Source organism: Chroicocephalus ridibundus, chromosome 2 (assembly GCF_963924245.1).
Source record: "Chroicocephalus ridibundus chromosome 2, bChrRid1.1, whole genome shotgun sequence".
Taxonomy (NCBI): Eukaryota; Metazoa; Chordata; class Aves; order Charadriiformes; family Laridae; genus Chroicocephalus; species Chroicocephalus ridibundus.
In genome coordinates this window covers 145,251,222-145,277,511 of record NC_086285.1, presented here as the reverse complement: position 1 = coordinate 145,277,511, position 26,290 = coordinate 145,251,222, and the positions used below count along the sequence as shown (strand labels likewise).

Sequence of the window (26,290 nt, the reverse complement as noted above, 5' to 3'; positions counted from 1 at the left end):
AATATTTATCTAGGAATAACTGTTGCTACTGTTAGTCATGCTTTTATTTTTTTGAAATGAGCTATAGAATCGCTACAGTGATAGCACTGAGAATCAATAAATACTCTGTTCTTGAATTGTTTATATCTAAGCCCCATTGGTATTAACAAGGCACTTTATATTGCTAAAAGCATATTTTTTTAATCTTTGTGTTTTGCTGCAAAAACGGCATGCATACTAGATTGTTTTGTTCAGTTTTCTTTTGCTGGTGTCTCATATATCAGGATGTAAATATAAGGGAGCCACCACAGTTGAAAGAGAAGCTACTTTTCATATATAATTACTGTAAGGTGACGCATATATGAGTTCAAGTGTGTTTAGTGCTGTTGGGTTCTTGATTTTTGTTTGTGTGTGCTTTGGAACAGAGATGTTCCCTGAAGTTTTATGGCAACGTGGAGCTCAGTTAAAGCTAGTGAGTGTTTTGCAATTGTAAACATTACATAATTTTGGAAATAAAGCTTAGTAATTTTCCCGTTCAAACTGAAAATACTCAGCTGCAAGCTGAGAACAAAATAAGCTCTGAAGCTTGTTTTTAATGGAAATCTAATTTAAGATGAAATAATATTTAAAAATATTTCAAAGAACTGTTAATTTCAGATTAAATACGTTTGATCATGATGCAGGTTTTGGTTGTACTTTTAAAGAAAATGTCTTAATTACATCTAAGTTCATTTTAACAGTATTATATGTAGTTGCAGTAGCTGTTGAAAGGTGATGACTACATTATCAGAGAGGATTTTTATATGCTTGACAATAGTAGCTTATAAATCAAAGGTCTCTGAGTTTGAAAGCTTGTGAATCTGCTTAATTCTCGTAATCAATGCTATCAAAGGCCAAAGTAATTTAACACAACAATTCTGGATTACGTAGAACATGTGTTCTTGTTAATAAATTACATTATGGTTTTTAAGGGCTTGTGTGCTGTTAGTAGTCTTTTGTATATTTGATACCTATAGTTTTTCTTAATTTTTATTAGTGAGTTGTTACAGTGGTTAACAAGAAATACACAGATTTAAGTTGCAATAGTTTTCCCAGTGTCATATGATACAGCTTCATAGGACTTTTGGACATATGTAGATGCTTTCCTACTTTGTTTTAGTTATGACATAGAATTGATACAGGCAAGCATGAAAGCTTGGGCAAATTTTCATTACTTTTTCTAGATGTTGCTGGAGTTCTGTGGTATTTATGTAAGGCACAATTTTGTTACTTGGGAATGCATGTTGAAATTACCATGTGCACTATTTTGCTGTAGGCTGGTTGGCACTGCCACAAAGGTAATGCGCTGCCAGTAGGCCATTTCCTTGTCAACTGCATTTACAGCTTAATAGAAATATTACATGACTTTGTTAAACAAGTGTTTTGGCAGAGAGGAAATAGCAGATTCCATGCAAACAAGCGTAGCTTCCTCTGCTTAACCACACTCTAGCTACTCCAAAGAATTGTACCAGTTTCAGCTGGGAAAAAATGAGAAGTGGGGGGAGGGCAAAATGGAATTCCATGTAGGGGGACAAAACAGCAGTTTTTTTCTGTTTAAGTATTCCAGTTTTAGTATATTTGACTCTGTGTCATCAATGCTATTTCACTTGTTTCTGCTGCAAATCTGAGTTCAGCAGAACCTGCAGTTGTCATACTTGATTTGAGGCTCAAAGGTCAAGACCATTTGCCAGCCCAGTAAGTCTAATGCTTTATTCATGTAAGAATTATGGAACGCCTCACATATTCCATGTCAGAGTCCTTTGTGCTTTCGCTAATGATGAGAAGTGAAACTTCTGTATTTTCTTTTGAGTTTTCATCAAAGAAGAAGTGTTTTCAAGTAGTTTTAAAGGAGGAAGAAATACAGACGTCCTCAAGGTTGCCCTAAAACATGGTGATACAGCCACTGGAAATAGCAAGGAATTTGCTGATAAGTCAAAAACTCAAACCTAGATAACTTAACCCATCTAGCAGGGCTAAAAGCATGTCGATTGCAGTAGTCAGTGCAGCAGCCAGGGTTAATGTGGCTAACAGTGTTTGCATCTGCCTTTGATTGCTCTGCAGGGATGAGCAGTCATGGATTTATAGTGGAGCTAATTAAAGGGGGCTTCAGTGTGGTTCTAGAGCAAGACTTAAGCTCCTGCTCTGAAGCTGCAGTGATATGTTTTAACAGCTGCGTTCCTGTGTCCCCCATTGACTGCAGCATGTATGCTGTCCTGTTCTGATGAAGTATTTATGTCCTACCACTGTCTGAATTTAATTCAAACCATTAACTGCTTTGTTCAGTCTCTCCTCTTCGTGCAGTATCTGTCTGTATTATTTCTGTTTGTTTCTAAATTCCTCTTTTTTTTTTTTTTTTAATCTATAATGGAAGTGTAAAGATAGCACTGTTTTGCGATAGTGGTTGTGATCTTGCTTTTTGGTAAAAATTGGTAACGTGCTTTTGAAATACCTTCTGCTTTTGCTAATCAAGCCATGATCTCAAATTTGTGTTGTAAAAGAACTGTTTCTGGTGGAAGATCCTTTAAGCTGCAAAGTTTTTACTTGATCATAACCCAACTACTTCTGATATTTAGCTTTGTTAACAAGTAGATTAACAACACTTTGCCATAAAGCTAATTTTAAAACTTAAGAATGGCTGTTTTTTTGGGGTCCTTTCTCTAGGGCCACCCTTACCACAAATTTTCATTATATTCACGTAATGACATGATCACTTATTCTGCAAGGCTGTGATTTTCATGATCAATTTAAGCCAATTTAAGTGTGGGCTGCTGATTATAGAGACAACCAATCCCTAGCCAAGTGTTCCTGACCTTTCTGTTAAGTGAACACTAGCATTTCTGTGGCCTTACATGGTGTTAGATAAAGGAACTGATGTTCTGTAAAGTTAACCTTACAGAAATCTGCTACAACTGCTCTTTGCAAGGTCAATGCTTACTGATGGGTGGTGTGCTTCAGATAAGTCCTGGTTACTCTCTTTCAAAAAAAAAAAAAAAAAAAGAGCAGAAGAGCCCACCCCCTCCCCAAACTCTTTTCTTTCATGCTTATCAGGCAGCTGCAATAATTCACGTTGCTGTGGTATGGAAGAAGCTGGTGGTAGATGTGTTTTTCAACACTTTACAGTATTGGCCTTTGTTTCTTTATAGTGAGGTTTGGTGGAAATGGACATGTGGGCATCACATGTTCTGCAGTGAATTGGAGGAAGCCAATTTGAACTGCTTCCATTTGCCTTAAGTCCAATCATGATATTTATTTTTCCATGGCACTTACCCAGATTATCCATGCCTCCTGCTTAGCCTGTGTAATTTCCACCCTGGACTAATCTGTTTGTAATAACCTTTTATTTCTGATGTATCTTATAACAATCTACCATTTCCCAGTTTTTTATTCTCAACATATTGCATTAAAACTGGAGATTGAAGTGAGAATTATTGCTGTGTAAAGCTGCAACAACTAAGGAGGGCGTCATGTTGAGCATCACTGTCTGATTGCGACCAGTTTTTCAATCATTGAGCAAGTGGTTTCCTCTATGCCTTTTGTGCCAGAAGTTGAAGAGAGGGAAAAGGAAAATCTACTTCTGGCGATATCAGGTGTCTTTCTGTATAGTTACTCTTGCATTTCATCTCTCCAACAGATGGAATTGTCCCCTTCGTTTCTATTATTTTCTTTGAGGGTTCACCTACCTTATCTCAGCATTACTGTTATTGATTTAGATAAGGTTTGTAAAAGTGTATTATATGCTTTTCTTATTTTAGTGTTTTTGCTTATCTTTAGAAGAGTTTAATTCTAAAAGTCTTCTTCCTTTTAAGAACTTTCTGTGAGACACTTTTTGTTAATTTGTAACTTGAGATCTTGCCTGCTGTTTCTAGATAGAGTGAGCTACTATTTAGAGAGATTTAAAATATGGATTTTTGATTGTATATTACTGTTTATTTTACTACCTTTTCAAAATCTCATGGAAGAGTGACAGTGAGCTATGGCAGGACTCACTGAATGTGATTCCTCGGGGAGGTCATAATTCAGTATTTCTGTTGTGCATTCTATGTTATGATAGGTCCCTTACAATTAATTATCCTATGTGCTTTTAAGCAACTTAATGTACTAAGGTTATTTTAAAATAGTAAGTCTTGAAAAAGCATGTGAGACCCTAACACATCCAGTTCTTTGAATGGTAGCAATGCAGATAGTTCAAGGAACAAAAAAATGTGACTTCCCCTTCCTCTGGATCTTCCATTGTGTCTAACCTCGTCTGGTCTTTCTTAAAAAATCTGATTTCTCAGGACAGGATTTTAGTGTGTGTTGTCTTGCACAATGTCATATTCATTCTAAATTTGTAAGTAATAAATGAATATACAATGTAAAATGTATGTTTATAGTGAGGACCTAAGACACTGATGTGATATGGTTGAGGCAGTAGACTAGAACTGGAGAAGCATATGTGTCTTGCTGCAGGCTTCCCAAAGAGCTGTTGGAAGACCTTTGGATCTCTCTAGGCTTTAGATGGAATTTTTATGTTTGCTTTAAACTTACCTACATGCAGGCAATGGCTGCAAAGGGGTGGTATTCCTACCTGTTTCCATGCATTTTCACCACCTGTTTCTGTTGGAACAAGCATTTAGGTGGGCACATGATAAGCTGGATCAGAAAATTGATCCGTCTGACAATTAACCAAGTAACAAGAAGTAGCTTTCACTCATATTGTTAACATCGTGCTTGGACTAGGTGGGAACAAACATACGTGGCTGGAATCGTTAGGAGAATCGGGTCATCCCTTTTTGGCTATCAGCAAAGTTGGTGCTGAGACTGACTTAAAGTAATTGCAAAACCAGAATCTCAGTTGTCCATTTGTAAATTTATTACGATTAAAACTAATGTTTCCAGGTACTGTTGTGCTTGGGAGCTATAGCTGTAGATGCAGTGCTGCCATGCTGGTTTTGCTGCTGTGGATTTAATTTACCTTTTGAATTCAGAGGCAGTCGAGGGGAAGGAGAGAGATTGCTCTTCCTTTTTCTGATAGACTAGTAAGTGTCTGCAGACTGCAAAGCTTTTCTGGAGATGGTGCTTACAAATGCCTGTTGTAAGGGACAAACTGACTTTTTTGTAGCCTGTCCTTTTGGACTTTTTCTAGTTCAGCATATCAATAAAATGAGACAGGGTTCTAGACCTTTCATGGGTAAGTGTCCCCCCAAAAAGCCTCTCTCCTTCTGCACCTCATTTGTTCTTCCATCTTTAAATGCTGTTGCCATGATACAGCTGAACTTCATGGGCTAAACTTCCCGTGGCCTTCTGTTTGCATGCAGATGCAGGTGTTGTTTTATATTTACCTCTGTGGTACTATTTATAGCTGGAACTTCAAAGAGATGTTATAACTTAATTCAAGAAAAAAAATGAGCACAGTTAATACCAGACAGTATTTGTCTAGCAGAAAATAAAATATGTTCTCTATATAGATTGGGAAAAAAAGAAAAATAAACCAGTGTCAAAGGAGTTGCTTCTTGCATACATCACCACGAGAAATGCAACTCCATACAGTAATAGGATATGTAGCATTTTTTCTTTGAGATAGTCATAGTATTATGTGCTTCAAACTAGTCGCACCTATACTAATACCAGTGCTGGGTATTGTATCTTTGGTAGTTTTCTTTTTTTGTTCAACAACTTTCTTTTCAGGGTTGAACTCTAAGGAACTGTGACTTGCTTTACTTAAGGGATTTTAAAGAAGAAAGCTTTACATTTTCATTTAAAAATGCTACTACTTCAAATCAGTAAGCAACCTGTCCACCTGCTCTGATCAAAACATGAATAATCGTTGTATGGTGATTTTTGTATGAATAAAAAAAAACAGATGAGACATTTCTTTCAGCAGTACATTTAAAAAATAAGGTGCCAAATGCTTTTTCATTCAAGATTTATTTCACTTGTCAAAATAAACAGAGATTTAAAATTTATTTATTTTTTTAACCTTGATGAATGATCAATGTTTATAGTGAACAGACCTCTTTACCTGAACTGCTTCTGGTGTGCTATGTTATTGTTGAGGTGCAGGCCAGTTCCTAACACCCTGTTCATGATTTGACTCCTTTCAATGAGGCTTCTGGAATTGAGGGTTTAGAAATGTTGGGCAAATTAAAATAAGTAATTGTGTACATTTGAAATTCCACATCTGTGTATATTCCATTTTTTTGTGAGAAAATACCTGATGTGCATACCTAAATAAGATATTTTTGTAGACTTTGCATAGAACCTTAATATCACCAGGAAGGTTGCTCTTTCTGTAAGTTAAGATGGCAGTTAGTGCTTGCTGTAATTGTAATGAGATTTGGACTTGGTTGCTTATTCTGTCAGCATTCTTTAATAAGTACACAAAAGCAAGTTTTCTATGTGTTGTTATATGTAACTTAACTTGAGGAAATAAATTTATAAATTTTCTGGAATACAATTAAGGTACCTGTTAACTGTTGTGGCAACGTCATTTTAACTAAGTGAAAGGAGCCAGTTTTTAGGTATTTGGTAGTTTTGTCAATTTGACATTAGTTTTTACTGTGGTTGAGTTATTTTTAGCAGTGGATTGAAATGAAATGAAGTGCAAACTGATCCTGCAGAAAAATCATTGTTTGTCAAAGCTGCATTTGTGGCTCATGGGCAAACTGCCCATAGAGCTGCAGAGATCCTGTTCTATAGATTCGCACCCCCTCCTCCCAAGATATTTATGTATCTCCGAACTTAAAGTTATGATTTTAGTTAAAATGTGCTCGGTGTTCACTTATATATAGGGTAATCTAGGGAGGGTTCAAGTGCATTCCTCTTTAGGCTCCTATTCTTTGTGGAAATGCTAGGCATAGATACAGACATAGTACCCTTTGAACGTAACTTCTGTTTAAGTATTTAATGCCTGCAGGATTCATGGAGGAAGCAAATTTCAAAAGGATTTAATTTGCTTATTTGCTCGTGACCAGCCCTTCTATGGACTCACTGTAGAGGAGGCAGCAGGGAATATTCTGATGAGTGAGGAGGTCAACCCAGGCAAGCACCCCCAGGGTATAGTCTAGTTTCTTGTGATATAGAAATATAACTTCTTCCCGTTTTTCAGCATGCCTAGCGTAGACTTTTAATGAAAGCACGGCTTTTATATACCAAGCATGGTTTACCCAAATGAGATAAACAGAGTAAAAGAAATAGTATGTGAGTGGTCCTCGGACCCTGAAGACAAGTTTAGAGGTGTCCAGTTGCAAAATATATGAAATAAAGCCTGTGATATTTTACTTATTTTCTTAAATTGCAATCGATAATTCATTGTGTGACTTTACCAGTTTCAGTTACATGCATCGAGCCTCCTAGAGAGTGATGTGCTAGCACGGCAGCATCCAGTTTCCAGGACTCAACATCAGTCCATTTCATGTGGAAAGGAGAGTTTTTGTAATACTGTGGTGAAAGCAAGACAGGAAGAATTCCATTTGTCCTTTGGCAAAACTTGCAGATGATAAAAATTTTCTCCTTGATACTCCAAGGAACTTTTTGAAGAGGTTTTGCCACATTGCTTTATCGAGAGCCTGTACTCTCTTCTTCCCACAGAAAAGACTGACAGATCTTTCTGGTTTATCGTATTCTTGAGAGTACAAACCACATGAAAGGCTGGATACAAACAGTAGTTCAGTTCTCTCTCCCTAGAGATTCACAAAGGGGTGCAGGACTGGCTTGATAATCTACTTTCTTTTAATCAAGATACTGACAAGGTAGTATCTGATTATTCATAGAGAGGAAAAATGACATAGAGCAGGATGTAAGGAACAGAAGAAAGTAAAAGATAGGGATAACAGCAAGCAGAGTTGGACTGAGTCCAGCTTTAGAAATCCAGAAGATGCTACTGTGGTAAGACAGGGGAAGCTATGTGAAGTCTGGAAGAAGAGTTCACTAATGAGAGGAAATCAGTGCCTTATAAAGGTTCACATTCATTCACATTTGTTTGTCTAATCAGCGCAGAATGATATGATACTAGCATCGATACACATAATATGAAAACACTAGATTAGTTGAGATGTGTACGATGATTAAATCGGAAGATGACAAGGCCCTATTCCTGTCCACATTAAAGCTTTTGAAAAGTCTACAGTCTGATGTATGTAGTTGTTCTCTTCCTGTACGTATTGCTTTTCTTATCTGCTCTTCTTTCTTGCATCTCTCTAACTTGTTTTTCCCTTCAGTGAAGAGATGGCTTGAAAGTTCACGTAGTAAAACTGTTGCAATATAAATAAAGTGCAGTTGAAAGTACTCGTGGTTACAGAATCTAGCATAAATGTTTCACTGTGGTTCCGAGAATGCATCTTCAGTCCTTCGTATCACTAGAATTTTTTGGGTGAAATAAATAATATGTTTATTACTGTTAAAAGTATAATTTATAATTTCTTTAATTTTTTTAATGATAGTGGGTTTGTTGGTTGCATATGTGTGCAAAAAGGAAATGTTAATCTGTCATGTGTAATAAAGTAGCAGAAGTGGAGAATATTTGAAATTTGGACTGGAACTGGAGTTTAATTTGAATTAAATGGAAAACATTTATTTCATGCTTCTAAATGAGGATTTAATTAAAATTAAATTAGTTCATCTTCTTAGACTTACCCTTGAATAGGAAATTTGAAACATACTTCAGTTGATGGTTGGTTTTCTCTGACTTTGATTAATCACTTTCAAAGTAAGTGGAGGATCAGTACAGTAATTTCATAATTACACACAAGTGAGTTAACTTGAAACTTTAACTAAAATAACTGTAAAGGAAGTTTGATGTTGGTTAGTTTCATGTAACGCTGCGTATCTTCTGTGTATGATTCAGATTTTTAGAAGTGCTAATCTGAAAAAAGGACCATACCAAGATACTACCCATTTATTTGCAAGATACTTTAATAGGGAAATGTTTGACCTGGGGATATTATTTTTCAAAGACACTGGAACAGTAAGTGGAGGCTGAATGAAGCCACGAAATTGATGGAAGGATTCTTGATGACTCCTAGTGAGCATTGCATCAAGCCCTACATCTGTAAGCATTGTTAAAGATTATTTGATAGAACTGTTCATGTGGGACAAGCCAGGCACGTATTCAAAAAACCTAGCGCAGCATAGGTTAACATTGTTCTCTGCTGCTGAGCTGGCTGCTTTTGCCCTGGACAAATGTTAAAAACAAACAAGCAAACAAAAGCCCAGCAAAAAGCTCATTCAGAAGTTTTAAATCACTGTAGATCTGCTCATTTGTGACCTTAGCAAAACTGTAAACATAGCTCAAAGTGCAAAGCAAAGCTATTTTGCAACTTGAAGATCTCAAGAAAATTTTATTTGAAATGGGCAATTGGTAGTAAATCATCAAGATGCGTTAAAACTAGAATCACAATTTTAATGTTACAAAACTTTTTTACTAATTATCTTTACACACATTCTTATTCGAAAAAGCTTTTCCATCATTTGTACACATCATTGTATACTGAATGTATTCCATTTCTTTTTAACTTGCACTATCGACTTGGAAAATTACTCAGCAACGTGTTTATGCATAGATGTAGGAGAAATCCTTTTACTAAAAATTCTACAATACCCTGCAGGAGATTGCAAAACGTAACACAGATTTCAAAACTTTTAAGTGAAGAGCTATATATATTTACTATAGATGCTTCTATTTATTTTTATTTTTATAATCTTTCAATTTCCAGGATTAACACAAAATATACAATGTTAATTTTTATTCGAGGTCTGGCAGCTAGCTTTATTGAAGAGGAGGGAATTTGTGTATTGCTTTTAATCGAAGTAGGTCTGTTTGGATTTTTGTATGTGACTAGTGTCTTGTTAAGCCAAAAAAGAACTTAGTAAATAATTTTAAGAGTTTCTTGGAAGCTTGAATCAACGCTTATTTATTGAAGTGAATTATATGTTCATTTTTTCTTAAACTTTGACATGTCAAAGTTTTCTGTCAGTTTAGCTAGTTAACTTGGATGAAGTGCTTTAAAGGGACTTGACTACTATATCGCCAAATTCTTAACATGTTATTACACTTTTTAAAGGCAAAAGTATATTTACTTGCATTTTAGTTAAAGGGATATTTATTTGATTCTTAATCACGTGGGAGAAAATCGCGATCAGATTAGGAGGAAAATATTCAGCTTCTATTGGTACTTACTGTAAGATTTTTAAATGCTTTAAGTCTGTACCGGTTGTTTACTTCGTTAAAAAAAAAAAAAAATCTTAAAAGATTGCTTAGATTGAAAAGGAAGGTAAAATTTGGAATGGAGAAAGCTTATTAAAGCTGTATGTACCCTGTGTCTGTCTTAGTATTATATTGCCTTAAAGTGTACACTAGGTCATTTTTAAAGAGGATGATGCGTATTTAATGGAAGAAATTTATTTAAAGGAAGGGTTGCCAACCGGTCTAAATTTGTTTCAGTTAAAATTTGATGGTCTAAAGACAACTTATAATCCTTTTCTTGTTATAAAGTATTGTCAAATTTGTAGTAGTATCAGTTAAAAAGTTTATGGAAACTTTGTTTTAAGGTGGTTTAAAAGAAAACTAAATCTTTAATTTGTATTTGATGGCACCTGTTTTCATTTTGTTTCCCTGGCAACACCAGTGGTATCAAAAATTGCCCATAGACCACCCTGGTTTTAGAGAAGAATGAAACCCGCCTGGCTTTTTTTCATTTCAGCCTTTTATTTTACTGACTAAATACTTAAACAAAGCTCTAACACACAGTCGGTAGTTTATGAACTAACTCGAATAATTGAGGTAATGCAGTAGGTGATTTTTGTATTAGAATTTTCTGTATTAATGCCAGTTTGTGTTGTTACATTATTTAAAAAATGCATTGAGAAACTATATAGGACGTACTTTTGATGTCCCATGGCAGAAAAGGCTGTGTTTGAAAGCTGTACTGTCTACCCGCAGAGAAGTAGAGTAAAAGATCATAGTTTTTAGATAACCTGGTCTTGGATCCAAATTTTTATTCCAGATGTAAGTTCTCATTATTGGCGTTGCCATGGGAAAGAAATAAAGCCAAGACAAATGTCACCTCCAGGTTTCTACTTTCTTCTGTGCTTCTTTACCATGTCTGAGAATTCACATTGATTATGAAGATTATACGTTTGGCTCTCCAGTCATCTCAAATCTTAACGCATTATTAGTTTCTAGTTTGTGTTTCAGAAAAGCAAGCATGGACATGATTCTTGGAAATACTGCTTATTGTTACCTGCCTACTTGGAAAAACTCTGCCAACAAAAGCCTCTTCTGCGGAGTATATTCCTGAACTCCATGCTATACATGGATATATAGCAGATGACTACCAAAAAAATAATGCTGGTGTTCTGGTGTGGTGGAGCAAATCAGAGCTAATGAGAACTTCTGATTTATAGTGAGAATTACAGAAACACTGAAGGGTCTGGGAAGTTTCAGGTGTGTTATATTTTCCATTCTCCCCCAGAAATTTAGAATAGTTTTGGGAGGTAATGAAGTGATCTATTCTCAGAAAAGACTGTTTTGGTGGGGAGGACCTCTGATGGAATTCAAGAGAACTTATGATGGCCGCTGTGGTACTTACCAGCATCCTGGTGCCATGACTGTAGTCTTGGCAGTAGAGGTGGCAGCCCAGTATTCTATCTGCTGCTGTTCCTTTTTTCATGCTATGAATGTTTACACAGGTGAATGTAAAACAGGTAGCACAAGATTTATGGGCAAACTGACATGTGTGTGTTGAAAACCAGTCATCTGTTTCAACCGGGATGTTCCTTAAGAAATGTAGTAATCCTGAAGTCTGACCTTGGGACAGAGGACAATGTCTATATTGGGCAGGTACACACAGATATGAGTGAGCTTTGCCCATTCTCTTCTCCTTTTACATTTCTCCAGAGCAACTGTGTGTGCACGTTAAATACTTTTGATTTTTTTGTCAGATGAGAGAGGAACGTTACTCTGTCTTGCCCTTTGTATATTTCTCTGAACAACTAATTTATGCAAACTGTATTTTTTTGATATTGAGATGCAGTAAGCATTTGATTTTTGGGGGTGAAAATTAGCATGTGTAAGTTCCTAATTTTTAAAACAAACTAAAAGAGGAGCTTTAATGAATGCAGCAGTGTTGTTAGTCAGATTGAATTGTGTAGAGAAATCAGTACAAAGTTTCTTTAAAAGTTGATCCTTCTTGCATTCATGTGAATTGTTATATATAAATGGTGACTCTGGAGCAACTGGATGTAATGCCACTTTCTTGGTGTGAAAATATGTGGAGTATGCAGTAGCTAGAAGGTTCTTGCTAGCCTGGAAATACTACAGCAAGCTGATGGTACTGGAAAAAGATCTTACTGCCGTAGCCCTGGATGAACAGTAGGATAGGCTCAAAGCCAAAGGTCATGTCTGTCTGTCTAGGTGTTGAAAAGTTGCTGGGTGCTCAGACAGCAGTGCCCTCAGAGGGCAACGTGTGGCTTGGCTCCAGCTCAGAAGCCCTACACTGCACTAGCTGCGTCTGTAGCCAAAGTAACACACCCGGCCTCTGAGCTCGTTTACGTGTTTACCTCTCTCTATGTAAAAAATACCTGCTGTTTCAGGCTGTAGTTCATAATCTTTGACACTGGATTCATTCATAGTGCCTGGACTGAGGTAGACACGGAAGTGTGTTTCTCTAAGTGGCTAAAGCATACGCTGCGGTATTTCTGCTGCTGGCTTGTTGACTTTATGCCAGTTGAGGGTAGATTAGGATTTGGTTCAACATAAAGTTAGCTGATACGAAGTTTAACCTATTAAATTTCTTTTTTCAATTAATTTACTGGAGGCGAGAGTGTGTTCTGTTGCAGTGTTTCTGATTTGGCATTAAGATTCTTAAAGCTGATTTAGCGTTGTCTGAAAGGAGCCTTGATAAAAATCAGTTGGATTAACATGTCCATAATATGGCTACACAGCCCAAGCATGACTGTAGTACTAACAAACACGTCGATGCTGGATGTGTTTTATCTAGCATGTGTCTCAATAACAATGATTAGGTGGTGGAACAGCAGTGTGGGACAACTGGCCAAGGGACCTGGGCAAACTTAATGAACGCAGTACTTATTGGTATTACCATGACTTGACTCCATTCATTCCAGCTATACCGGAATGGCACAATCACACCTTCAATTGCAACCTTTGTTATGCAGGGTTATTCTGAAAACTTTGACAAAGTGGCTGTAACATAAGACAAAAATTCTCCAAGTTTGAACTATGTAAGGAGAAATTTAAAATACTTCCTAAAGTAAAAAAAAAAAAAAAAGCAGCTTTCAGAAAAATAATTGAGAAAATAATCACAAAACTTAAACAACTTTGCTATGTTTTTCTCCCAACTTAACAAAAGTGTAAAATTTAATCAACTCATCTTGCTGCCATGGAAGGGAACACCCCTAAGGTATGTGAGGATTTTTGCACCTAGTGTTTTATGATATCTTAGGCTTGTCGTACCTGACAAAGTTGTCTGGTATTATCACTGAGCTGATTCAAATTTCTGATTTGATAGAAAGCTTTTTTTTTTTTTTTTTTGAGATGGGGGTAATTTTCTCTCAAAATGATGAGTTCAGTTCCTTTCGAGACAGATCAGTCATTTTGATCAAAAGCCTCTGGTGTTCTTTGGTGCACCAAAGAAACTAGGAGGAGATTAACGACATTCTTGTAGTCTAGATTTAATCCCAACCTTTATTTCTGAATCATGCAGAACATGTAAATTACTTCACAACACATTTTTCACTGTTCACAAAAACTATTCTCATTAGACCTGCTTTTGCGCATTTGCTTGTGGACTTTGATTTATGCAGGAGGGCTCAAAGCAGGCCCTTTCACATTAGATTTGTTCTATATTGTATATGTGTGGTGTTCTTGAAAAAATGATACAGTTACAAGCATCTCTTTCGCATCAAAACTATATTTGTTTCTGATTCTTCTGCCTCTTAAAAGTGTTTTGTTGGTAGATTAAGTGATCCCCGTGGCAATTATTTTTTTACATCTGTGGTTGACAGGTGATTTAAAAAAGACTTGCCTGTATTTAGGCATGCTTTGCTTTCAGCAAACAGTATCATACAAGTCAATTTCCACATATTTGGAAAAAAAGGAAATCAGTATTTGGTGCCCCTGGGGGTTATTAATACTAACAGAATAGGCAGGAAAGAAAGTTTTAATGAAAACAGTCTTCCCCTTCATTTTTGTTTCCTTTTCTTTATCACCTCTTGCTTTGTAAATATTTTAACATAACCGCAGAGCGAGGGTAAAATTATGTTTCCAAATAATAGTGCTTGAACTGTGGTGTTAACTTCAGATTTAAAAACAAACCAACAAAATCATTAGGACTCTATATTTTGGACTTCATATCTCTGACAATCCTTACAGGTATAGATCTTGATGTAGCACATTTGGGCTTCCTGAGACAACTTGAGCTCATTGGCTGGCTTTTTGTAGAGTTTGTTCTTAACTCTTTAGTACTTTATCTTTTTCTTATGGATGAAGTCAGTGGGTATAATGTTCATTTTCATAAGCCGTTAAGGGCCTGATGTGTCCTCCAGGTATTGTTTCACACACTGAATACATTCTTTTCCCACTGCTGCTTAATAGTCTAGTTAGGATGTTACCTTGATTACTTGCCTATATTCAGAAAATAAAAACATGGTTGGCTCAGCTTTCTTTCAGACCTCGAGGGAACTTGTTTTCCATAAAATTAACCTTTACTGTTAACAGAAGAAACCGGTCTACAGTGAATGTCGTACTTATATTTGTAGCACAGTTAACTCATAACAGTTTTCAGAAGACACATGGAGACTGGCAACCCTGGCAATTACACAGTAACTTTTTTTTCCTTTTATAACATTACTTTGATCAAAACGCTCTCAGTGCATGTTACTAAAATAAGCAATTTCACACTCCAGAATTTCAGCATTGACAAAATGACAAAAATCTCCACTTCTTTTGGTATCCTTTGACAATTACGTTTTTATAAATAGCCTTGCAGAGTGAATTTAAAGGCAGTAAACTGGATTACTGGGGACCAAGACACAAAATCTGGAGCTAAAGACAACCACTGAAAATATCTTCTATTCTATTTAAATTGGAGAATTGTTACCTAGGCTTAACTGCTGTAGTAGACTCACAAGGTGAGGTGACTTCTGCATTATTCCCTTCACTGGCTGGTCTTTTGCTTTCGTGTTACAAATTGAAAGCTCTGTCATTTCATGGTCGCTATGCCTGAGATTGCCTTTAATAAATAAAATTAATTATTTTTTTATGTTTCAGTACTTATTTGTAAACATTCAGGGAATTTTAGGATTAAGTTTGTAAGAATTCTGCTAGGCTTTTGACATTGAAATGGTAGCTTTTGGTTGCTGCTGAGACTGCAGAATTTATTAACAAATAAAGATTATCATCTGCAATAGAAATTTGTTCTACAGAGTAAAATGTTATGTTTCTAATACCTTTGCATTTCAGCTTGTGGTGGTTTAAATTATGACACCCAGTGCAGTGCCTTGGGGCTTGCGATTCTGTAACTTTTTTCAGATGCATCAACTAAGCATTGCCTAATTTGTTATGAAATTGAAAGAAAAGTTGTTCAATAATTCTGACTAAGTTGTGCTGCTAACATCTGTTTCTGATAAAAAATCGGTAATATGATAAGAATTTGAAAGAATTGTTGATTACTGGGTTTAAATAACCATTCCAATGATAGTCTACCAAAGGTGGCTTTTCCTTCCTTGAGAGAGTCATTTATATGTATGAGGTGTTATTGAGTCCAAATGTCAGAGAAATCCAATGCTGGGTGGCATGCAAAGGTAAGGTGTGTTGTTTTTAAATGCTGTTCTTCACGGAAATTCTGGCAAATTTATGAGATAAGGTCTATGTTTTCATTTCTTCAATTTATCATTAAGTGTATTTATAATTTAATTAAAGAAATTGGTTGAGTATTCACTACTAAAATGAAGGTGACTTGTTATAGACAATTAAAATGTGTATGCTTAGCTTTTTTGTTTCTAACCAGTACTTTTAATTCATAGACCAGTGGTTCTCAAAAAAAGATTTTTTGTTCTTTGGCAGGTGTGGGATGCGTTCTGGAAGAGGAGAGTGTTAGATGGCCTTGTTTTGAGCTAGAGTAATGGTTGGCTGGTCTCCCACCGTAATTTGAGGCCAGACTTTGATGCTCAGTCTGTGTTGCTAAGGTCAAGCAAGATCTGCTCAGAACTGTTGTCGTTTTCACCGATTTCCACATGAATTTTCCTCTCTTCCACCTCCTCTCTTATGCCTGGTGCTTTGTCTTGGCAAAGGTGAGCTCTCCAGCAGGCGGGAGAGAAAAGACAAGTAAAGCCAGAGGGGTGAAGCTTGGCAAAGTCTCCTTCTTGAGAGTTTGCAGTTCTGTTTCACACAGCTGCTCTTTCTCCACATCTGTGAAAATTGTGTGTGGGGTTTTGTTTGAATTACATTTTTGGCCTTCATATGTGTGAAGTTTGCATATTGGAGGAAGAAGACATACTGCACCTGACTCTAATTTGGTATTTTTTATGACTGACTTAGCTGCAGTGTGTTAGGAACGTTAGTGAAGATGAGAACCCAGCTATGGTCATCTCCTCACTGTGGGAACCTCTGCTTTCAGAGTTTCTAGTAGTACTTGTTTCTGTTGTATTTCGTTGTCTCTGCGTGCCAGCTTCCTAAGGAAAAAAAACTGGTGGCTGTGAGGTCAGAGTGTGCGTGTGAGTAGCTAATGGGGTGTAATGGATACATAGTAAGAACTCACCCTTCCTTTACTACTGTACCTTGTGCTCATGTACTTTAGAGTTACGCTTCATCTCCGGTAGAGACAGCCTTGATAGGGAAATACATGCAAATCTTGTTCAGAGGCAGAGCAATGAATTTAAAAAACTTGCTTCAGAAGAGAAATAGATGGTCAGGAGCCTCAGGATTTTCAGACAAAAATGAGCATTGTATTCTTCGTAATTTCTTTCCCATGGTTACAGGCTACTTCCAAACATGTTGGAAACCTGCCTCCATTGAGTGAAGGTGAAGAAAACAATGAATTTTTATTTTTACTGATATTTTATATATATATCTGTATGGAGTTAGGTCTTTGAGAGAGATATATGCGTATATATCAAATCTCTATATAACTCTCAATATCTATAATCAAAGAACTCACATGTGTGTGTATCTATGGAGTTAGTTTTTTGTATACAGGGATATATACGTATGGGTAGATGTCAAAGAACTCCATATATATTCACATGCACACGTGTGAGTTCTTTGATTATATAAATATTTGCAAATAATACCCTGTTACAGCTGCATATTTTCAGGCAGGCAAAAAGGTGGGCATTTAATTTGTTGTTGTTTAATTATTTTTTTTAATCTCTGTGCTTACCAACACTCAGAAGGCATTGTTTGTTCAGTGACTTGCATGATGTCTTCTTGCTGAGCACACCAGCATGAACTGTTGGTGTCTATATAGCTCTTTAAGAAATGTTTATGCCTAAGAGCTATCATGAACTTAAATCTCCATCTGTTATGAAACTGAGGCTCTGTCAGTTTTATTGCTAAGAATGGATGCCTTGGGAATGCTAAACTACTGTGTAGAAAATGTTTGTTGCTTACATGGGTCTTGTTTTACATTCCCACCATTAAGTGGATGTCAAATATATCCTTTGGAGCAGAGTTCATCAGAGCTCCTGGTAAATCTTTCTGTATTTGTCTGTACTGGTAGGCAGATTCACATGAAAACATTTTAACTTTGACTTCCAGTCATTGGATATTATCGTATGAAAAATATAATTACAGGCATTGAATCTGAATGAATTTATCCTGAACTTATTCTATCTAACACTTCTGCTGCTGTCTTTCAGATCAACTTTTTAGTTTAGTCTGTGCTTGAATTTCAGCTCAAGCAACTGAATTGTTTGTTTGTCTTTTCTCTTTACGTGGTTCCTTTCTAAATCATTGCTTGTATCTAACATAGCAAGATGCTACAGCCCAGCAATCTGTAGCAGGCATGCTCACACTCCCTCTTTTTAGTTTCACGCGTATAAAGGAAGGGCTGAGAAATCGCGCATCTCCCTTTCCTTTTTTAAGTCAGCTGACTTAGGATTGTCTATGGAGTTTGCTGCTGCTTAAAATCGTAGAATCATTTTGGTTGGAAGAGACATGTAAGATCATCGAGTCCAACCGTTAACCTAACACTGCCAAGTTACCACTAAACCATTTCATTTCCCTCAGTGCCACATCTACTTGCCTTTTAAATACCTCCAGGGATGGTGACAACCCTTTCTGTGAAGAATTTTTTCCTAATACACAAACTAAGCCTCCCCTGGTGCAACTTGAGGCCATTTCCTCTTGTCCTGTCACTTGTTACTTGGGAGGAGAGACCAACGTCCACCTGGCTACAACCTCCTTTCAGGTAGTTGTAGAGAGCGATAAGGTCTCCCTCAGTCTCCTCTTCTCCAGGCTGAACAACCCCAGCTCCCTCAGCCGCTCCTCAGAAGACTTGTGCTCCAGACCCCTCACCAGCTTCGTTGTCCTTCTCTGGACCCACTCCAGCACCTCAGTGTCTTTTTTTTGTGGTGCAGGGCCCAAAACTGGACACAGTACTTGAGGTGGGGCCTCACCAGTGCCGAGTATAGGGGACAATCACTTCCCTAGTCCTGCTGGCCACACTATTTTTGATAGACACCAGGCTGCTATTGGCCTTCTTGGCCACCTGGGCACACTGCTGGCTCATATTCAGCTGGCTGTCGACCAACGCCCCCAGGTCCTTTTCCACCAGGCAGCTTTCCAGCCAATCTTCCCCAAGCCTGTAGCGCTGCATGGGATTGTTGTGACCCAAGTGCAGGACTTGGCACTTGGCCTGTTGAACCTCATACCTTTGGACTCAGGCCATCAATTCAGCCTGTCCAGATTCCTCTGTAGAGCCTTCCTACCCTCAAGCAGATCAACACTGCCAACCAACTTAGTGTCAGCTGCAAACTTACTGAGAGTGCACTCGATCCCCTCATCCAGATCAAGGCCCACTTAAAATAAGTGAAATTTTCTTCAAGTGAATGCTCTTTATCCTGCTTGGATAGCTTGTTTAATCATCTTTATGGCATTCCTAGCTATGTTTTTATGTTCCCTTTAAGTTATGAAGGGTTATTCCCTTCTTCAGTGGGCATATCCATTTATGGACAAAGAAGATAATTCATTGAATACTGTACTTGTTGGGGGCCTTGATTATGCAGTGCCTTCGGCTTTGCTACAGGAAAAGCCCTCTGGAGTGTGCTATGCTGTTTTTGAGTCATTGTTTCAGAACATCACCCCACATAATTCCTTGTAAGGAGCCAAGAGAAACAGCAGGAGGAACAATCAGCATATCACCCTCTGTGCTTTCTGGTCTTGCTGCCTGTTCTAGAGAAGCCCTTGCTTTATCACTTGTACTCAGTGCTTTCAGGCGGAGCGCCGTGTCTTCAGGCAGAGTGCCCAGCCTTTGTCTGCCTGAATTTTGAGCCAGTAGTCTTCAACAGCTTTCCAGCTCTTGCTGTCTTCCAATTCAGTTGCACCCATTTCTGATTTGAAATGGGTTCGGGTGCACTTTGCAGCCTGGTGTTGGGCTAAATGTGTAGGGTTGCAGAGGGAAGATATCAGCTCTAACTACAGTGATAGAGGAAATAATGTTGCAGCGAAATTGAAGGACTAGTAGAGGTGTAGATTTTGTAAGTACAGTCATGGCACTCTTAATGCAAAGACTTATGGTGGCTCTGTTTTATATTAGTGTATTGCTTTGGTCTTGATGACTGGACTGTACGTCTGGAATTCGCATCCACACTGTGCTAGCTCATAACTAACTTTGACAGTGTCTCTGAGACTGAGGTTGCCTGCTATAGCTTCAGTCTTCATCCTGTTCTAACAAGATGATGACACTATCATCCACCTCTCATCATTCACATCAGAAACTCTGGACATAAGAGCTCCTTTGTGGCCTGAAGACATTATATGTACATGTGACCAAAAGGAGCAATCTTCTAAGAGAGATTGCTTTCTCCCAGATTAGGGTAGGTCTCCTGAGGAACACTGGCAAAGGAAGGATGCAAGAACGCAAGAGTTCAAGTCCCTATGAAGCTGTTTGTTCATTATGCTCAATTTTTATCTTTTCACTCCAGGTATATACAGTAGTATAATATTTCTCAGGAACAGCTTCTGACAGTTTTCAGAAAAGTTTGGATCTGGGGCAATCTTTCAAGACTTACCCTTTGAGATGGGGACTTCCAAAGGAGGTCTTTTTGCTTTGGAAATTTACAGGAAGTAACAATTCTCCCTATTCCATATCAAGCTTTTTCTTTAGGATTTTTATCACTTGTGTTACTTCTCCATTTATTGGTTTCCACGAGGGACTGTTTTTCTTCAGTCATACTGTATTTGAGTGCTGGGAGCCCTGTTCAGCTAGGAAGTGTCCTGGAGAATACCTGAGGTAATCAAAAGCTGTTTGGACATGGTCCTGAGTAACTGCCTCTAGGTGGCCCTGTTTGAGTGGCTATGTTGGACAAGATGACCTCCAGAGGTCCCTTCCAATCTCAACCATTCTGTGATTCTGTGATATCCATCAGAAATTCTTTCAAGTCTGTAGTCATTTGCTTCCATCTGCGCCTTTTAATAGTCTTCCTTTTTGTTGACCTTGGATCTGCAGAGGAATGGAGCAGTTTGATTAATTTTGTCAGTCTTTGTGCAGATTTTTATTGGAATTAGGTTATTATTTTCTTATGTTTGGAAGCTAACCAGATGATACTTTTTTCAAAATTGCATGTATCCCTTCTCTAACATTATAGACGTCAGGCATGCTTATTTTTCTATTTGCTTATGAGTATCTTGCCTCTATTGTCTCTGCTATAGGGAGCTCTTTAGATACTGTTATCTCAAGCTGGGGATCACCGTATTGGATAGAGGAATTTCTGTGAAGCTGCTTGAGTGGAATGAACAATTAGAGCAAGAGAGAGAGGTGAGATCTTCAGCATTTTCAGTGTACCTTTCTGAGATCTGTAAAGCCTTCACTTGGTAGTTTCATACATGTACTATAAAGTACTTTGCCATTCAGCAGCTGTTCAAGCAAGGTGAGTCTTGGTAAGATGCTCTTTGAGATGCTTTTCATGTGAACTATGTAGTTTATTTGGTATCATATTGCTAGAAGAGCCAGGAGCACGAACGCTAACATATCTGTTGAAGGAGAAAGGCCGTTTGCACGTAACTGTATATGGCTGCCATGTCTTGAAGAACCTTTGCATTCAAAATTCCTTCCCCCCGTCTGCCTTGAGGTCTTTTTGTATAAACTGGGGACAAGTTGCTAGGAGTTAAGGGTATGATATGGCCCATTTATACGATAGGAACATTTCTATTCAGTGCTTCAACCATTGCTATATTGTTTGCATACTTGAGTGATTGCAGCAGCCACATTGCTAAACTGCTAAATTTTTCCAGTAGTATAGGCTGTAAATTTTTGTTCCCTAAACTGTTTGTGAAGGAATCCTGTGTGTAGCTACAGTAACAGGGCTTTGCTTTCAATTGTTTTTTTTTTTTTCTCTGCGGTGTCAGTCATTGTAGGGAAGCTATGTTATATGTCTGAATGGAACAAAATGCAATAGGTTAAATGAGACCCTAACAAAAATTTAGAGAATGTGATTAATAAGTAAGTGTTTGGACAGGGCAGTACAACAGAGACCACAGATCAGACCAAAACCCATAAAATTTTGTCAGCATTGCAATAAAATATTCCAGGCTAAATAATTTGGGAATCATGATAGATGCGTGCTATTTTTTCATTTGTTGTTTTGTGTTTGGGTTTTTTTTTTTAATTTATATTGTCCCTTAAGTTTATTTAAAACTTGGTTTAAGCAAAGTAATTTAGATGGAAGGACCATTCATACTATTGTGGATTCTTTTGTCTCAGTGTCTGTATATCTTCTGGCCTCAAAATGTGACATCTTACACTATGAGATTTTTTTCATTACATGGAGAATTCTTTTTTTATTTGTCCTTGATCCTGTAGAGTGATACCATGTACGTTCAACTAAGTAGTTTATCTGCATGACTTCTGTTTATTTCCTCTAGGGTGTGCAATATTTTGAAGATGATGACTAAGTCTGGAAGACACCTAATTAGCATTAGATGCCATTAGCATAACGGGATCTAATTAGTGTGTGTTGTGTTATGCTCCTGTTTCCTGTATTGGGTGAACTTTGTTAAAAGCTGAGCTGATCATGTTGTGAGGAAGTAGAGATGGGTACAAAACTTGAGATGATACAAATAATAACTAACTTGCATAGTTCAGTGTGTTTAAAGAATAAGTGACTAACTGGGCTACTGTTTTATAATACATATCAAATTTTACTTTAGCAGTTGTTACTACTGTTTGAGAAGTGGAAAACTTCTGAGGAAAAAAAAGGTGCTAAATCCAGCTGTGGTTAGAAAGAATACCATTAGCAGCTTTGCAGTCAGTTACACTAAGACTAGATTGGTGTTTCATTTAGTAGCATACATTCTAGTTATCATTTTATAGTTAGTGTTTTTGTCAGAAAAGATTCAGTCCTTGATCATGACTAATACATTAACAAAGACATATTGTTTATTTGCTTCTTGGAGATAAGCTTGAGGATTTTCCTGCCCCTCTGGAACTAGTTTCTCTGTATTATCAGTAAAGGTTATTGTATGGCTAATTACATGGCAGTTCAGGTTGATTTAGGAATACAAATGTTATTGCAGAAATAGAAGAGGCTTAGACCATTATTATTTTTAGTGTTCACTAAATCTCCAGCGCTATGTTTTTCTTTTTTACTGTGTCAAGTTCAAATGAGCAAGCTTGAAAAGGTTAGTTAGCCACTGGGGATATTAAAAATAAAGTGGAAACTACATTGTTTATACTTCTTAGAATATTAAAAATGCTTTTTTTTTAAACTTGAATGGAGAAAGAGGAAACAACAAAAACTTCTGGTGAGTCTGTTCCTGTCTATCACCTCAGGGTGGGAAAGAGGTGGCTTTTAAATTAGTATATTTCAATGTGAGAAATCCAGAAGGCATGCAGAAAAAAAAAAGGTAGTTTTTAGCTTTGGTTCTGTGTTTGATGTTAGTCAAAATGTAATTCAAGCAATTGTATTCTGTAGCCACTGTATGACCTACCCAGCGGCGGTCGGCCTCCCCCCCTTCTTTTTTTTTTTTTTTTTTTTTTTTTTAAAGCTAATTGGCCCATGTTTAGCTTACTAAATGTCATCTGGACTCAGTAAAAAGCAAGTGACCTGCATTGAATTAGTGTAATTGTAATACAAACAGAACATCTCATAGTTTTGGTCTTATACAGGAAAAGAGAAAGTTGGAGAGATTTTTCAGTTTGATAAATAAAACTGAAGATGCAGGGAGCCAACTTTGGCTCACAGTTCATTTTACCTTTTTACTGTCTTCTTTCAAAAAATAATAATAATTGGCATTTGAATTTTGTCTGTATGTTTTCTCTTTGGAACTTTTTCCCTTCTGGAAGGATCTTTCTTGGGATGTATGTCGTGCCAGTTATTCAGAAAGATAATTTCTTTTTAATCTACCTAGCCTGTCCAGAATTTGGTATATTATTTTACTTTTGTCATTTGGTAGGATTACTTTTGAATACCATTACGTAGTTCATATTTTTTGCTTTCTGTTTCAGAGAGCAATTGTTTCACCTACCAAGGTAACAAAGTGCCATGAGGAACTGAAGTATCAGTTCCAGTGGTATATTTTAATTTTAACTCAGACTTCGATGTTGTAGTTGTATTATTCACTTTGGTTTAAAAGGGGTGTTACTTGTTTAAAATGTAAGACTAGTGTCATTGTGTAAGTAGTACTGTGCATTGGTTATACTTCTCTTTTTATTTCAGCATTAAAATGTCCAGATTTTACTTTGTGATGCCTCTTGTTACTTTGGCCTATTGAGGTGAAAAAAGTTGGACTTGTTCTAGCAACTACATTTCCTTATAGGAAAGGATGTAGATGTTTACGCTAATCTAGCAATGAAATTAAGGGGTAAGGGGCTACAGTGTAAATTATATTTTTATGAAGCTATTAGGGAGAATATTGGAAATACTAGCTAGGCAAGGACAGTAACAGTGTTCTCTGTATGTACCTGGTAGCTGGGAAAGCAGCGCTGTTGAGTCTTGTATTCTCTCAGTGGAGAATACATTCTCAGTCAGTGGAGTAGAGACAAGAGAAGTTGTTTTCCTTCCTTGCTTGAAAGTAGACGGACCTTTAAGATGTAAGAACTTAATAGTTACTCTTTCATAGACTAGAAAATCTGTAATTAATTGGAAATTTCCATTATTTCAGTGGGATGTAGGCATTTAATATCTTGAATATTGTAATCTATCAGTTTAATTTTAGTTCTTAGTCTGAACACTGCAAGTGAATGGGTCATATTTCTTTGTGCTGGCGGTTGGCTTTTGCTATCACCTATTCATCTGTTGCTATTGTTAAGTGGTGAAGTAGGAAGCAGCAAACATTGTGGTGAGCATTTTTCCATTGTGTTTCCTGTTTCTTCCGTTAAACATGCTCATTCTGTTTCTGTACCTAGGGTGACCAGACATGATAATCCTCTTTTTTATTTTATTTTATTTTATTACCAAAGTCACCTTTGGACATCCCAGTGGGCTGTCAGCCCCCGTAGGTTTTTAAATTCACAATGTGGAGATTATTTTTGTAGCAAGGCTATTCTAGTTGTGACATGACTAGGTTAAATTTCTGCTGTCTTGTGTGCTACCTGTAATCTCTTGAAGTATTGACTCTTAATTGTAAGTCCTTACATAACCCACATAAAATCAGAGGCAGAAGAGGTGCTGCAGGGAGAGAGAGCAACCTGTGAAGGATACACATGGAGTTTCATTTTATTTAGTCTTTCTGTAATGTACTCATCTACTGAATTTTCAGGTTAGACATGGGGAAAATACTGTGTCTTCTGAGACCGCATGATTTTGCGTGAACACAGGGCAAATGGGGAGGTGGTGATAGTGGAAAAGATCTTTGAAACACATGCCCACATTTTGATCATACAATTCTGAAACTGTGTTTGTCTATAATTTCTGGTAGAATACAATGACAAAGTCTGGAACTTCTCAGGTAGTTTGGTAACTTTCCTACTCTGTAACCTGAATATTTGTTGAAATTTTAACTCATTTATAAACTTCATAGACTTGAAAAAAATATTTTCTCTCCCTTTGAAGTGGTATTTAACATGTTGGAAACTGTTACCATGTTCTCACTATAGTCACCTCCTCTTTAGACTAAGCAATCTTGATTCATTCAATCTTTCCTTGCAGATTGTCTTTTTTAAATATAAATAAGCATTATAGTTGCTCTCTTTTGAACTGTCTTTGGTTGGTTCACGTGTCTCTGAAGTGTGATACCTAAAACTGAACTCAATACTGCTGCTGGAGGTCTAACGTATCCTGAATAAAGACAAAGTACCGCATATTTCTTGAATGCCTTCTGTCTTTACTACTGTGTGTGGTTATGGCAGAGGTTTCACATTTAATGTCCAGCAAGTTTACTACAGCTTTTTCTCACAAATATAAGTTACTCACTCCTTGACTCTTTTATTAGTAAGTATAATTGCAAATGCAATTTTTCCACTTCGTGTCTCAGTAAATGTTTAGTATATTTCTGGATGTAATCACTGCCTCATTTTCTCATAAACTGCAGAAAATACTGTGGGAAGAAGAGAAAAGATTTTATTATTAAAGTAAGCTATATTGTTGTAGTTTTCTTGGAGGGAAAGTAAATTTCTTAGTCTGGCCAACAGAGTTGGAACCTTGAAGGCGTTATGTCTGTGAATTTTCATGGTAATACTGAATCAGAAATAAAAGTAACTATGGTGAAAAAAGACTAAGTTAATCAAAATACTATTCCCTGGATTCAGTCACGTAATGTGCACTATCAAAACCATTTCCGTGTTTTGTAACTGTTAAGGAACTAGTTGTTCAAGTTCAATAGTGAAAAAAAGAAAAAGCTGTTCAGGTTCAGGACTCTTCTCTTATGTTCTAGATCTCTTGGATTCTGTGAAAGTGTGGATTTAAGTGATAGCAGGATGCTTCTATCTGAGAGAGGTAACAGCATTCATGAAGACATCTTCTTCCTCTTTTGATTCCTGGACACCTGTGTGGCCGGGAAATACCCTTTAGGCAGTGAGTTGCCTGGCTCTTAAGCAAAGATCTGCCATAGTATATAATTTGGTCTGAGAGGCTCTTAAATATTGGTGAAGTTTCCTAAGGACTATGGTAGAACCAT

The 26,290-nt window shown here is 37.0% G+C and overlaps 1 protein-coding gene across 1 annotated transcript in view; it reads left to right on the top strand.

The window, feature by feature from the left end:
- Positions 1-26,290, top strand: part of STK3 (serine/threonine kinase 3) — a 147,205-nt gene that overhangs the window by 36,497 nt on the left and 84,418 nt on the right. The gene's annotated exons all lie outside the window — the stretch shown is intronic.